General features: G+C 38.3%; 1 protein-coding gene across 1 annotated transcript in view; it reads right to left on the bottom strand.

Annotated features, from left to right (window-relative positions):
- Positions 1 to 657: 657 nt before the first annotated feature.
- Positions 658 to 16,413, bottom strand: part of LOC139827955 (uncharacterized) — a 31,130-nt gene continuing 15,374 nt past the window's right edge. The window contains exons 6-7 of the mRNA XM_071808368.1: positions 13,834 to 13,932; positions 658 to 716 (exon numbers count right to left, since the gene is read on the bottom strand). The gene's annotated coding sequence lies outside the window, so the exon portion shown is untranslated. The remainder of the gene's footprint in view (positions 717 to 13,833; positions 13,933 to 16,413) is intronic.

Raw genomic sequence — 16,413 nt, 5'->3', positions numbered from 1 at the left:
ATGATTCTTTATGAAAGAAAGATTCACCATGTAATCCCTGTAAGTAAACACAGTTTCACTCCTCACTGAAGGGCAACCAAAGCAATAGTTTAATATAAACAGACACCTTAAATGTGACCTTCATCTGAAAAATCTCCTGTACATTGAGATTAGTAAGCAAAAATCTCATGAACATTGGGTTTTATGAGCTCATCTTCCCAAAACCTGCAGGTGAAGGAAATACTACATTACTTTTTACAGACTAGGAAACCTACAAATAGTGAAGTTGAATGATTTAAATGCAAACAAATGCATGGAATCCACTTTTTACCTCCTAATGCACACCATCCACTCTTGCTCTGTAGAGCAGGTCTTGTACAAAAACTATTCAACAAGGGCAAGGCTCTGTATAGGATTACATTCCTGAACAGGAGAAGCAGAAGGGGTAAGCTCAAAATTTGAGAAGCATGTTAAGCACTTTACCAATACTTTTTTTTTTTTTGCTAAAATAAATTCATGTCAGGACACAGAAACACATTATTTAAGGACGTGATGTAATTTTATTGCTTGGGAGCAAGGATGCAAAGTTAAATGCTGGTTCACAATAACGTGGGAGAAGCACTAGTATCTCCTATTTCTAGCAACATGTTATTTAACTGTGGTAGGAGATGACCTTACCAAATTGTTCCAAACGTTCAGCTGATGTCTTCTGTAGGGAAAGCATTTACCATTAGCATCTGTGAGATAAACAACAGACAAAGCATTTTGTGTAGCAGAGCTGCCACATCACTGAAATATCTGTCATTGGGTCAAGTGGCCATTGCTCAGAGGCCAGACAAGTGCTCTTCCAAAGACCAGCTGAAGCAGAGCATTAAAACATGGTCTTTGGATTTCACAGCATAAAAGGAATAGGAAGGGAAGGATTTGGAAAGCATCAAAAAACTATTTAGAGGGCAAGGAAGGGGGTGTTGAGGAATCCAGTATTAAACAATAGATCTCAAATGTGGTCCTGCATTTTAATTTTTTCATGCTTTTGTCATTTCTAATAATTTCCAACATACTACAGTAAGAAACATAATGATACCAAGTCCTGACTTCACTGCTCAGATGGTGTTTGAGAAACCTGAAACTATCTCACACACACTGGTAACAGCAGCAGCTGTCAGAAACAGAAGTGTTTGAGAGAGCAAAACCAACTGACTTATTCCCACAGTGCCCATTAGAGATATCAGCTCAGGACTACTAAGCTCAACATTATGTACTACCTTATTCTGCTCAGATGTATAGAGAACATCATTAAGAAGAGATTCATTTCTTTGTACTGGTATATCATCTAGCACTTTCATGTTCTGAATTTTTAGGGAATTTGAACACTGCTGCTAAAGTATCCCACATTATATTATTAAACACCCAACAACACACAAAAGCTTTGCACTGTAAAATTATCAATTCTGTGACATTTCAGGAATTTCCAAGGCCTAAACAGTTAGTGTCATGCAACATCATATGTCTCACTCTGTAAGACTATTATATTGGCATTTTAGCATCTTACTTTTTTTTTTCACTAAGAGGTGTTCAGAATTTTTGTTGTGATGAAATTGAATTATAGATAGGTAATTAAACATACAACAGAAATTCAAAATGGATTTGTTTATACCTATCTAGGTGACTGAAAGTAACATAAATAAAATTAAGATAATTTAGTGATGAATATACATACCTTTGTTTACGGAGAAGAGATTCTGTCACCCTGTCAGCTAGTAAATATTATGAGTATATATTTAAATACTTGCACCTCAATGCTTCCATCTTCTCAGACACACTATTTTCCTTACTGTTTATAAAGCAAACCTTTCCCCTCTCTGTCCTTCACTTGACTTGGTAGTAAGTAATATGAGAGTGTTTGAAATTTGAACAAAACCTCCTTGTCCTGCAAGCACAAGGGGCGGAGGAAGATGCAGCTAGAGCAATAGGTTGTTCTTAGTGCCTTACACCACCCCTCTGATGAAAGCCAAAGGACAGGACACTAAAGAGGCCATTCAAGGGCAGCTTTTCCTGGGTCACTTGTCTCTAGCTCCTTCTCCATACTTTCTTATGGAGTTTTCTGGCAAGCGGACTGAAAGTTCAAAGTTATTTCATTGCTTGTATTTTATTATTTTTTTAAAAAAAAGATTAAACTTCTTTGAGCCATTGCAATCACTATTAAGAATACAGGAAAGAGATGTTGGCTTCATGGTGGAAAAAATGCAATGACTAACACCTGTCCTACTACTACTCGCACACTATGGTGACTTTAATATTGCCAGGCAGAAGTTGTACAAATACACTGCTTTCTTCTTGGTATTTTTAACGAAATAATAGGATTTGACTCCTTCATTATGAAATAACTGGCAAGGATGCAGTCCTCATACACAAATTGGAAGCAAATAGGGGTTGATCGTAACACTAAACTGAAGGAGGAGAAAAATCTTCATCTCATGCTATAAGATTCAAGGAATAAATTACGTAACTGTGAGATTATTCTCGTATTCTAGAATGTGAAAACAACTGTCAACACTCAAGAAAGATTGTGTTAAATAACTGAAACACTTTCAAATTATTTATCCAAAATAAACTTCCATCAGGAAACTACCATGAACACCCACTCACAGCTTAGCTCTTAAAAATGAACAGTTGCTCTGGTTTTAAGGCCATTTCACATTCTTGAATTGAAACTTCAGATTTTCAGTTATTTTAATTTAATATCACTAACTACTACTGTGTTTAACACTGAACAGACTAAGGATTTGCCTCACTAAAACCAAAGAAAAACTCCTCCCATATTAAGACAGAATTTTGTAGCATACCTTGTAGGAAAAGGCCTGGACAAGGATAGTGATTTCTCTATCTCTCCTCTTTAATTTGTAAGGAGAAATAAAATTCTTTAGAAAACAGAGTTGCAGTGTAAGGCCTAAATCAGTTTCATCATTTCTAGGAGATGCACAGAGACAGCAGACAGGTGTGGACATGGACAACAGAGCAGTCATAGATATTTATTAGAAGACAAATGGACCAAGGGGAAAGTCAGGGATGTACGGCAGCAAAAGATCTGATAAGCGCACCGCTGAGTAGGGAACTGGAATCACCCCAAGAAAGTCAATGTGATGTTACCTTAAGCAGCATTCTCACTTGCTCCCTAGCAATCTGAATAAAATCTTTCATGCAGTAATGGCTCATGACTATACTGCATTTTTCTTTCAATCTATATGACACTTATTTGCTTTTTTAGGACATTACCTTTTAGTCCTGTTACAGCAAACCCACAGTATCAGAGGACACGTGGCAGAGCTCCTGCCAAGAGGAGGAGATTCACAGCTGTCCTCTTGGCCTGCCCCCACCCTTGAATCCCAGCACCCTGCTGATCAACAGCGAGAGTTGTGCCTGTGCAGTTTGTTCTGCTCTGACAGGTGCCGGCATTTGGCAGCATTCCCAGCAAGCACACAGTTGCACAGATACGAAGACTTGGCTGCAAGTCAGAAAGCCAAGCTCATGGAAAGCATGGAAGGATCCAGAGGATGCAAAGGTGTTAAACCCCTTCCGTGTTTTCACAACCCTGGAACAGCCAAAGGCTTCTCTAAACTATGCTGGCTGCCAGCAGTTGCAGGCACTTTTTACAAAAGCTAGGACGCCAACAAGAAAAAAATAATTTGAAATTAAGCATAGTCAAATATTTACCAGAAAACCTACAGGGTGCCCCTTAGCAATTCATCATCTCATGACACACTAAATCATTTGAGCTGGCCAAATCATGCTGTCTGGATTAGTGGCAGCTCCAGATATGGCTTGAAGCAATAAACCTACAGTCTTTCCTCCAAATGAAGTCTAGCCTCTCCATCCTCCAACATCAGACACCAGCCCTTTCTTCTGCAATTGCAAGGTCTGCCTTGCTTCCATTGTTTAATAACTGTGAACATACTCCTTTAGTGCTACACCAACAGGTAAGACTCCCTTGAAGCTGCTAGCAACACTAAAGACTTGCAAGACCGAGGTTTCTTTCAATTCGTCATGTTTAGATGCCGAGGATCCCATGTGTAAGCAGCACACAGAGCAGCAGGACAAGTTATTTCTCCCTCTCCCTATCTCTCTATGCTCACACATTTCCAGAATATGAGCATAAGGACAGCCCTCAGCTGGTGAGTTTAAGATAAACGTAACCAAGAAAGGATAGTTATAAATTTAAATCACTTTATACCTCAGCTTACTAAAGTGATGTTCTTGATTGCACATAGGCTATGAGAACTTACTTCATGTCTTCTCAGCCAGCTTTTATCTACTTTTAGCACATCACCTTCCCCTAGACTGATGCTATTCCTCCTTACTTGTTTTACACTGAAGAAAGTTATATTATCAGAAGACCTATGCAAGTAGCCTAGCAAACCATAGACAGATTGACTCTCCATTAAAAACTTTTTAAAAATCCATTTAAAAAAAAATCATGATGCTGTCATCCTCCCTTAAGTTGCAGTTCTGTCTGTTTAAGCAGGGCTTGTTTGTAGAAAATGGGCATCATAGAGAAGCAGCACATCGTTGTCAGGAAAAGCGCTGTATACTTCTTAGGTCAGAATCACACTAGATTATTTGCAGCTACTTGAAAATTCTAAGAGGATTCATCAAAGCAGAAGGATTTTGTCCTTCTATCTAAAGCATATAAATCAACATTAATAATGGTCTTCCACAGTTCACCTTATTTTTAATACACCAAAGCCAGCTATTTAACACTTGCTAGGCAAAGAGCTAATATATCTTATATACATTGAGGTTAAACATGGCACAATTTCTAATCTTCGGAAAACTATCCTTAATTAGAGAGTAATCATGCCATAAATTTTGATTAGAATCCAGGATCTGAAAGCCTCCAAATGTGAGTGGAGGATAAGTTTCTTTCTAGTGCAGTCTATAGGGCTGATTGTAAGTTGAGATTAACTCAAACCATAAAACCAGCTCCTCACACCACTCTTTTAGTAAGAAAATCTGTACTTCTAAAATCCCTTGGGGAGGGACAGGTAGGATAAACAAGGCCTTTGCACTACTATTTTATCCCCATATTATGTAGAGTTATGAATGTGCAGGGGTACCAGCATTAAAGTGAAGGCACACAGGCTATATTTGCTAAAGAAATAAGGCTCTAATGAAAGAATTCAGCTCTGAACCTCGATCCGAGTTTCTGCCACACCAATGTGTCTTTCAGTCACTTAATGGGAACACCCAGTACGTCAGCCTTTCACCAAGTACTTATTAAGGAGCCATTAATTACCATGTACCCCAGTGTTAGAGTATTTCAGTTCCCTCTGCTCAGATACAAGTATTGTTGTTCTTGATAAACCAGAACTGTACCTAACCCTCTGGCTTTATGCCTGACTGTATATTTATTTTTAGTGATATAATCTGACTGTGCTGCATGTTTTGTAAGAAACATGCTGTTAAATGGACAATTAGAAACTTTCTGAGTTGTTTGAACAAACGAAGACTTGGCTGCCCTGATGTGGCCTTCTCTGCACAAACACAGCAACTCTGAAGAAAAAGAAAATTACTTCAGTGCTATAAAGCAGGCATTTCAGTTTTGATGTGAAGACTTACTCGAGAAATTAGGCAGTGTGCTGTGCTTCTTGTGGTCCAGTTCCCCAGCATCTTTTTCTTCAGCCCACCTCCTTTCCCATTCTGACTCCTCTTCCACATCCTTTTCCAACAAAAACAGGACTTCTACTTCATACCATCACCATCTCCTCTCTTTGCTGCTGTTTTAGTCCTCCAGCTCCAACTGTGGGCACTGAGACCAAACAGACAACCCAAGCTGACAGAGTCTACTGCTTCTCAGGTGTCATTAGGCTATGCTCCCAGTTCCAGTAAAGATATTCCACAACTTGTGCACATGGACTCCAAGCCATGACTGCCTCACCTGTGACAGGACTATGCCCCAGTCATTAGGAGATATTTTTCAGCTTGCAGAAACATAACTTTTGGACACATTTTATGGATGCCTACATTCAGAAAGCATTTCTTCCAGGTTAAGGTAAAAAGAACTTGGTATTTTGTGGATTTTCAAGTAGAGCTATCTACTGTGGTATACATCTTTGATAGCTTAAGTAAGAATTCAACAGTTCATACTTATGCTCTCATCAGCCATTCTGTCACTACAACTGCACTCAAAATAAGCCTTGGTGAAAGTTTAGCTTCAGGCAGTAGCATTCTGAGGGAGTGGTGGTTTTGGTTTTTTTTTCTAAGTAATGATGATAATGCTAGATTTACACTATATACACTGCCTCCAGGAAACAGTACTTTTCTATATGTTATACTGTTGGCAAAACAGACAACTACCTACAAAAGACACAGGAAAGTAGGCAGCAAGGACCAAACAAGCAAGCTAGGTTTCAGGTCTTTCTTCTTCTCCACATTGACAGCAAAAGAAAGAAAACCATACACTTCTTACCTCAGCACTGTGATCCTACATCAAGGGGTCAGGCTGTGCTGATTTTATACCACAAGGTCACAAAGGACTTGTTTGCAAGCACAACAAAATCTTATTGTTTCTGCCCTTCCCCATATAGACATTGCAAACGATACCGTCCTGAATTACAGAATGGCTACTTAAAAATAAATAGGTCAACTGCTATATACCAGTAAAAACTTAAGGGGACAGACAGAATGAACCAGCTCATTTGTGCAGTCAACAGTACAGCTGCAATTACCGGTAAAAGGCTTTCCAAACAATGTCAGTGCTTTACTGAAGAGTCTCTGTTACCAGACAGCTTAGAGACCTGGCTTCTCTTTCTTGCTTATCTCACCACATTCAAGAATTGAGCCTTAAATCATCCTGCTAAGGCCACTACTCCAGATTTAGAATACCAGATCCCAGTTTGTTTTTCCTCCAGTCCTGCTATAAACAACCAGACAGGTTTCCAGTTTTATACTGCCTTTACTCTGGGGAAGGAAAGAGATGCACGTACTTAAACCTAGGAAGCAGCATCACTGAAGTAGCAACAGAAGGGAGCAAGGTCTTGACCTGCTTATCTCTTGTTCTGCTGCCACCAATACTCTCCCTCAAGCCTTTTCCTTCTTCACATTTCAGACACATCTAACCTGATATAGTTTTAGAAATTAACAGAAAATTCGGTGACAAATCTACCTAATGTCCTGTGAGGCACAGAGCTGGCTCCTCTAACAGCTTGGATAGTGAACAGCAAAGTCTTTCCTCAATGAAATGGACTAAGCCCTTGTATGTTCCCAGGTGGTCAATAGTAATCAGATAAGGAAGTTCCACCTGAGAATCCATAAGTATTGAGAGGTTCTTGATTGACAAACAGACATTAAAAAAATGGTTTAGGACCTGACCCTCAAGAACAGCAAACCCACACAACCCAATCAGTTGGCAGAGACAAGGACACATGAAGACATAGGGAAAGATTGTGTGTTACTCTATTGTATTATTTTTACCTAAGGCATATATTTGAATGACCACTGTTCTCTAGATTTTCTTTTTCTCCCTGAATGCCCCAAAAGGTACAAGCAGTACTAATTTATACGTGTTTGTGAGACTAATAATTTGCCAAGTAAGACGTCAGAAAAACAGTTCCCTCCACTGGAACTCTTTGACCTGTTCAAATATGAGTCTGTTCGATGACTGAAGTAGTTGTTTTGGGCAATAGTGGCCTTCAACAGGACATGATCAAAGTTTTTTTGATGTGTGTACTATGGTGAGACTTCTTGGCAAGAAAAGGTCTCTGTTGTTCACCTAATTGTATTACTACCTTGAGTACCTTAAAATAAGGATCATAAGTAGATGCACAACATAAATAATAAGAAATGCAATCAGTTCATTTATAAAATTATTTTGATGTGCTTGCCATTTCAGCATAGCAAAGCACGCATTTTATAAGAACCACTGAATACTGGACTATAAAAGCTTTGCTCCTAATTACAGACCCAAGCAAACTTCTGTTTAGCACTTTCTGAAGTTTCCTTGATGTTTACAAATGGAATGTGGAGCAAATCCAGGTTTCTGTGATATACTCTGAAAATGACTTTGCTATCAGCAATGCTATTTCTGTAATTGCTTAGCACTACTTTATGTAAACCCCGTTCTTCAGGGCACCTAGCATAACCTCAAGTGCTTTTACTGATTTGGGGTTCTTAGCAACTTCAGGAGGAAGAAACTTCCAGGCACTTACTGGAAACAAGGAACATACTTAGGAGACTGGAAATACTTTAGATAAGTATCCTTTCTGCTGAGAGACCTCTTAGCTTATCTTGGTTTTACCACTGTTTCACTGACTTCAAGCGCTTCACCTTCCTACATCTCATACCAGCATCCATCACATTTTTTTTCCTTTTACCAAGTATAAGAAATTAAATAATTGTGAAAGATACCATACAACTGCACATACACTTTAGCACCGCCAACTGTACTTGCTCTTTCTAAGCAGGTTTCCATATGGGATAACCTATATAGTTATTAATACATATCTTGCAGTGTTGTACATGGCTAAATAATTATATAGCCCATTGGGACAAATAATTTGCAGCATGTGAAACAGTATTGGAGTACACATAATGCTCAGAAATATTTGTTACAGAGCTAGGAGGAGGCAGAAGCAGTACCTGTTGCCTTTTCTAACCAGCCTCTGCTGGCATCACCTCTGACTTCCTTTGACACTTGCCAAAGATTTTAACCATCTTTGCAGTCTCTATGGGGGCTTACAGTTTTATTACTTTTTGTAATCGATTTTTGTTCAAATCATGGCTCAATTATAGGGCCTGAATGGCAGTTTTGCATCAGAAAGTCTTCTAACTCAAGCAGCAGTAACAGTTTTCCTGAATTACTCCCAAAAGTTAGAGCTGCTAAATAAAGAGCAAAGGCAATCATCCTTAGAAAAGGACTTGCTAAGCATGTGAGATGTCCCACAGAGTAATTAGATTTGCATTAAAACAATAGTGTGCACTTCCCTGACACAAACTTCCTATAAAATGTTCATGTCAGCATGGAAAATGTTTGCTAAAAATAATTAGGCTAGCTAAAGATAGCAAGGTGGTGTTTCTTACAGTTCTGTTTCTCTTACCGTGTTCATTTTTTTCCACAGTTATCTGTTCAACACAGATATGGCTGTATCAGGCTTGAAATGCAAGAATAATAGAAGTCACAGTTAAGTGCAGTAATATTAAATGTATGGTATATAATTGAGATATCGAACACTGACCAGAATCTGGCTGGATCACAACAGTTCAGCTAGTCACTTCTCCCCTAAAAATGCCTCGTTTTCAACATCACCAGTGATGCATACTCTATTTTTTACTTTGTGATTGGCTTTATCTTACTTAGAATATTGCTGTACCAGACTGTCCTCTGATAGTAATATGTAAACCTTGAAGTAGGGTCCCACTGTACTAGAAGCTGGACAGAGAAAGACCGGTTCCTACCCCAAAAAACACATTTGAGTCATGGATGGTAGCAGCTGCACTTCCAATATAAATATGGGACAAGCACACAGAAACTCATTAACATCTGCACACACTTGCCTAAGTCATCCCACACAGACTCCAGATTCTGGTCTTCTCCATGTCTGGAAGGACTGGCAGCAGCCGCGAGCAGGCACAGAGGGCTCTGACTGATAGGAGGGCATGATGAGATAACTGCTTCAGGTTGCCCCCAAACAGCCTACTGTTACGTGGAGAACTGAGCTACTCGAAGTAGCAATGTGAGCTACTGCAGTTTACAGATAGCCTGGGAAACAAACCAGTACCAGTTTTGCTTTAATTTGTTTATGTCAAAATCCAATTTCTAACAAGTCCACAACACCACAGGAACTCTTACATCTTTTTTGTATCTTAAGACACAATCCTAAGAAATATGAACACTTGCAGCCACTCAGGATGCAATCAGATGACTTAAGCTCAGAGAGAGCTCATTGTGCTAGCTGTTGTCTTTTGCAAAGAAATAATGCCAGCAACAACTTACTACCACTACTTGTTGACTTTCCAGTATTCAGGAAATTGTAACACTACTGAAGTGTTTTCAAATAACATCCTACATACAAGAAAATTTCTCACAAAGAAAACCCTGTGGACTACCATGAATATCCTACATGAAAGCAAGGTCCCTTTTGGAAGATCCCTATATCCAATAAAAATTGATCCAATATTTCTAGAGCTTCTTAAAAATTACAAAGTTCCTGTTCTATCACACGGTAGCTGTATTCTGCCATTTACCTCCTAAAACTGGACATGAAGAAAATCCAGAAACCCCTCAATGTAATCCTGCAGCCCTGCACTGGTTTAAGTATTCTAGCCATTTTTTGCATGAATTATTCATCAAGGATCATGCATTAGCCCAGCTGTCAGCATAAAAATTTGCCATACAGAGAAGATACTTGACCACTTCCCCACTTCCTTCTTAAGGGGTTCAGAGGAAGAGCAGCACACCACATTTCCAATAGGCAGTTAATTGTCTTAGTTTGCTTGTGTAGCCTTTAGAGAAGCCAGTTAAGATCACAATGCCATTAAGATGGCCAGTATATACTCTTCCTTTAAACCATGTAATCTGTGTAGACCAGATGAACAGCAGAATGACTCAATGGTTTTTTGCTTAGTTGCTGCAAAACTGGAATACTCAGAGCATGCTTTTTTCTTTTGAATCTGAGGAAAAATAACCTCCTTGAGCTGGTACAATGAGCTGCTACTGCTTCACACAAGTTAATTGGCAGTCACTGAATAAAGATTCCGTTTCCAGCTGAGTCTCTGAAGCCTTGATATTTAAAAATAAAACATTTCCTGGAAAGAAGTGAAGCAACTACCAAACTGCTAACAAGTAATTACATAACAGGCCAGATTAAGATTTATTTTATGGTCAATTTTTCCAATAAGATTAAAAAAATTGTACTTAATTTTAATACTGGTCAAACTGTGGCTTTGACTAAACACTGAAGAATGCTATGGCTCATGTAAGCAGTTTCACATTAATGATACATTTCCCTAAGTTCTCAGTACCTGCTTACTGAAATATTTAAGAAGTTTCAGAAAGTAGATGTAAGTAATGTACTTGTCTTCACTCACTGTCTAGTTAAGTAGATACTATATTTGAAAAATTTGTTAACATTGGATGTTGGGTTTTTTTAGTTTTTTGGTTGTTTTTTGGGTTTTTTTACTTCCTGGACACCACATTTGAATGTTGAGCTTTTTTCCCTCTAGTGCATCTTTCTGATATCATTCAATACACAGGAAGAAAATGCCTTAAATTCACCAATGCATCTCATATGAAAGCAGAATTCAAGCAATAGAACAAATGTGGGGTTTATATCACATACACTTACAGTGTATGCCTAATGAAAAGTACAAAATGCAGGAATATTAAAAGTCTAACTCTGACTTTTTTTGAAACATTAAAATATTAGATAATTAAATTGTATTTTATTCGACAATTTTCACAGGAACTACTGCCACTCAAAGGATACCGTAACACTCTAAAGAGGAATGTAAGCCATGTGGCATCGTTGAATACAGGTCTCTATGATGCAGGGTCTATGACATTGCTACAGGAACTAGTCACCAATCTCAGAAGCCTTCCATCACTGAAGACACCATCAGAAATAAGCAGAAATGTTTTTCCAACAAAATTCTATTTAACTGAGATTTAAGCTTTCTGCAGGACCTATTATCTTCACCTTTTATTTCAGCAAAAAGTAAAGTGTTACAATAAGGGCAAGACATCCCATCATAATGTTTTAGATAGAACTGATGCCCTAAAGTGTCCTGATTGACTTACAGTATGAAACACCAAAATCCAAACTCTTACAGTTATTTTTCTTTTATTTGGAGTAACAAGAATTTAAAAAGCATTTCCAGTTTCATTGTCTTCCACAAATCATTTACCATTTGACGAAGACAGGAGAGAACTCAAAAACTTTGTGCATTATCAAAAACTACAACAGCTTTGTAACACGAACCCCTTGCTTTCTGGGAAAAGCATGTCAGTCTAGTTTCCCCTTCACTCCTTGTCAGTGAAATAAACATGTTTCAAGCACAGAACAGAAAGGTCTTAACTCTCTTCTTTGGCTGGGTGTGGTTGCTATCACTACTCTTACAGATTGTTGTGAATTATCTTACTGTCCATTGAGACTAGGATACTACTGGTCTCTCCACATATTGGTGAAAAACAGTCCTTAATGAAGAACTTACACAAACAGAAGAGGCAAAACTGCAGCATGGGAGAGAATTAGAATAGGCTAGAATAGACTAGAATATTTCAGTTGGAAGGGACCTACAACAATCATCTAGTCCAACTACCTGACCAGTTCATGGCCAACCAAGTTGAAGCATGTTGCTAAGGGCACTGTCCAAATGCCTCTTAAACACTGACAGGCTTGGGGCATCGACCACCTCTCTAGAAGTCTGTTCCAGTGTTTGGCCACCCTCTCAGTAAATACCATCCTTATTTCAGATTAAATAATTGGACACAAACAGATCAAGGGACAAATCTGTAATTAAATTCAAGTGTCTAATACTCATTCAACTGCAATAGGAGCTATGTGTCTAAGCACTTTTATTGGCCTTGGCCTTCATATTCCAGGTCACACAGACTGTTGCAGAGTTAGGAGCTGAACAAATGCTGTCCAATCCTTCTGTAGCACATTAACCACACAGAATCATCCTTGTGTCTCTATATACAACTTCAACAATTATTTCATTGCCATAAAAGGAGGATATAGAACAGAGGCTGAACCTACTCCTGAAGCACCCCAAATTCCCAAATAAGATTAAGTTTCTTAAGTGTGTAACTTCCTATTAAATTTGGAGCCATAAGACACTTCAGTGACATAGGTGCCTCACCTATTAATGCCAGAATTGCTCATGGCTTGAATTTCTTCCATCTACAGTCAGTCACAAAAGAGCAGTATGTGTTCTTAGATGATGGCAACAGCAGCTGCTGCCAGGAGAGTGTACGCATTGTCCTGTAGGCTTACCTTTGACTTCCAATTTCTGTGCTCTACGTGTAAAGTCTTAAGTTTGCAAAAAAACACAGGTACACAAGTAATCATTGTCCAAACCCAGTTAAAAATTCAAGCCAAAAGGACTAATTAGGACCATGTGAGTTGGATTTGTTGGATGACTATTTTTAACATGACAGAAAAGACTACAATTTGACAATAAACTTTTAAAACACCTGAAGCTAGAGCTCCTAGAATAGAAAACTAGCTCATGCTTTCTATATATCGCCATCAAGTGGAGTTAAACATACTATTACTGTAGCCCAAAGTTGGGGAAGGGGGAATAGATCATAAAAAAAGCTTTAAAATATATGTTCAATAAAAAGGCTTTATCAAAAGTTTGGTGTCAGATTACCAGTGAAACACAGGTCCAAGTGCCTGTATTACTTACAGAACAGAATGATACAAACAGCACCACATACAAACTTCACCACATTGCCTGGTTAAAGAGGAGGGTGAGGGGGGAAATAGATCATGCAGCTGTATTTCAGTATCTTCTTCTCCATAAAAGTGAGTGCCCGCTTCTCAAAAGACCTGTTATTTCCTCACATTTTGAGACTAAGTCATTTGGAAACTGGCTGACATCCACTTGAAATTAATGGGGCAGAGGAAGAAGAAAAAACTCAAACAAAACTGTTCTTTACTGGCAATAACAAGGCACTTGCCAAAGAGAACAGCTTCAAATTCCCATTCATTGCAGGTTTTTATTTGCATAATCTGTTAGAACTCTACTTCTGGTTCATCAGTCTCAGGACGACCAGAGACAGTTACTGTGGAACTGACCATGACCGCATTTTTGCAAGCATTTTGGAACCCTCTTGCTTCTCAGGATACACCTTACCTCTGCTCAGCTGGTGCAACAGCGTTCCTCTGTGTGGTACCAGCAGTAGCTCATTCTTCTTTGCATCTGGTGTCTATTCGAGTGGCTCCCTGCATAATGCTGGAAAAAAGAAAGTGAGAATTTTTCAGCATGTCAATTGTTAGGATTTGCAAGAAAAAAAATCAACTGTTACATAAGGAAGGCTAGGCAAACAGGAGGTGATCGAGCTCTCCTTCAGGAAGACATTTGAGGATCCTTAGGTGATTCCTAAATGTACTTCAAATCATTTGCATTATATTGTAGTGTGTTCTCTGGGTGGATATTTAAGACCTAGTTACTACTACTACTTCTGCTTTTTCCCAAACTGGCATTTTTGCAGCAAGACTGTAGGTGGCAGTAGCTCTACAGTTATCTATTTTTCCTCGTTCCCTCTTGCAAACACTTTTCGCTGTTAAAAAAAAAAAAAAACAACAAACAAAACAACAAAACAAACCTTCTTGTGAAACAGGTGGTGGGAGGACAGTCAGATTCAAGAGAAACAAAGAAGCATTCCATCTCTGGTTGTCAGAATTCTAGGATGCAAATTTTTCTCATTTCCAAAGATTTAATTCCTCCCCCCCCCCCCGCCCAGAATTAGATCAGGCTTTAGGTTTGAAAGAGTAGAGTTAATGCTCTTCAGGGCATGCTGCTATATTCATCTTTCTCAGGGGAGGGAGATGTGTTGTAATTTTTTAAGAACATAATTTAAGGTTGGATTTTAAATAGTTACAGCGGCTTATATTTATGTCTAGAAACAATACTGTACAGTTTTCCTTTCAAAGTATATAATTCTACTATGTACTTTTGTTTTTAATATTGGACAAGTGGCAAGAGCTAAAATATGCATTTAAAAATACTTTAAAACCATAAAATTTAGTTTTATGGATTGCAATTCAATATTCAGAGTGAAAACAGTGAGAAATCCAGATTAGTGGTAAAACCTGAAGAAAATGTACTGGTGAGCACACTAGAAATAGCAGGGTCAATTCTCTGCTGAGTTGCCCAGGTTTGGCCTGGCTGCCACAGGGCTGGAGCTAGTAAGACCAAACTAAACTCAAAATCATTTCTAAATTACTTAATTAGCTCAATACAGTTAAGGTGCAACTCAAATATCACAGGTGATTAAGAATCAATATATTTTTGTACATGCAGTAATACAAAGAACATTACAGTTGTGATATCAGAGACTCAGCAACAGGAATGTCAGCATTCAGGTAGGCTGATTATCCTTATTTCATGTACCAACACCTGTACCTTATCCAAATACAACATGATTGCCTTTGTCTACATGAGACCATCTTTTATTCCTCTCTCTCCAAGTTACAGTTCAGAAAAAAAACAGCAATATATTGTTCTATTTTCATTGCTCTACATGCATTCCTGTACCTTGTTCAGTTAAACCCATTAGAATTGGGGCTGGAGTCAGTGTTGATTTCCCCAGGGCTCCTTTTTTTTTTTTCTTTTTTCCTTTATGTTACTCATCTCTACAATAAATTTAAAAAAAAAAAAACAACACACACACAACACAAATACTAATATTATTGGATACAACCTCAGAATCACCTTTTGAGCTGGTGCTGTCCTATCAAGCAGAGGATACAGTCAAAGCACAGCAAGATTGAAAATTGCAGCCTTATATGTAGCTCTAATACTACAGCAGCAACTGCTTCCCTCCCACACATGCACACTATAGTCTTGACTAAATATTTGTTGTTGCTTTTTAAGTACCAGTTAGGCTTAGTATAAATGTCTTTTATGAAGACCTCATTGATTTTTTCTGTTAAGAGAACTGGAACTAATCTTGAGATCAGGGGTTTAGGGTCAGTTTTGCTGTTAAAACTAGTTTTATATTAAAACACACGGAGAAAAAACGCAGCAAACAAAGTAACCTGACCTTACCACAAATAAAGCAAGAGTCACAAATGCTGTACACTTATATATGTACTGGCAAAAGTGTTATGGTTTGCATCAAATTGTAACGAATGGAGCACTGCATTCGGCACTGAAGAGAGCACTCACACCTGTAAACAAGACTGATTCTCTTTACCCTGAGCACCAATTTCATCTATATGGATTATTGCCTACTGTATGTGTTATACAATGAATTATGCAATTAATCCAGCTGATGGATTGCAGATCTCATAAATCTATTGCATGTCATATTCCGTAGGTAGTAACTAATGTTAAAGAGTAATTCTAGGTCTCTTAAGAGTATTATGTTGGTTTGATAATAAATATCCATTTCAGATGAATGAAAGGTGAACTTACTTGGAAAAGCTATAAAGGAACAACTTTGTGGCCTTTATCTTCTTAAAGCAAGAGTTTAGGAGCATCTCTGTATAAGTTTATGAAGGAAATACAATGATGCAAGTCTGGCTACAGCCAGAGGAAAACTTTGGGAAGGTCCTCAGTTTAGGCAGTTGAAGGACCAGGATCCTTAGGCATGGTGTCCATGCACTTGCTATAACCTCACACATTTTATGTGGACACTTCCTGATCAGTTTCAATCTTTCCTTCTGATGTCATTTTCTCAGCTGGATATTGAAGCTAGCTCTGCAAATC

Source organism: Patagioenas fasciata, chromosome 4 (assembly GCF_037038585.1).
Source record: "Patagioenas fasciata isolate bPatFas1 chromosome 4, bPatFas1.hap1, whole genome shotgun sequence".
NCBI lineage: Eukaryota > Metazoa > Chordata > Aves > Columbiformes > Columbidae > Patagioenas > Patagioenas fasciata.
Note: the sequence above shows the minus strand (reverse complement) of the source record. Positions and strands in the feature narration are given on the sequence as shown.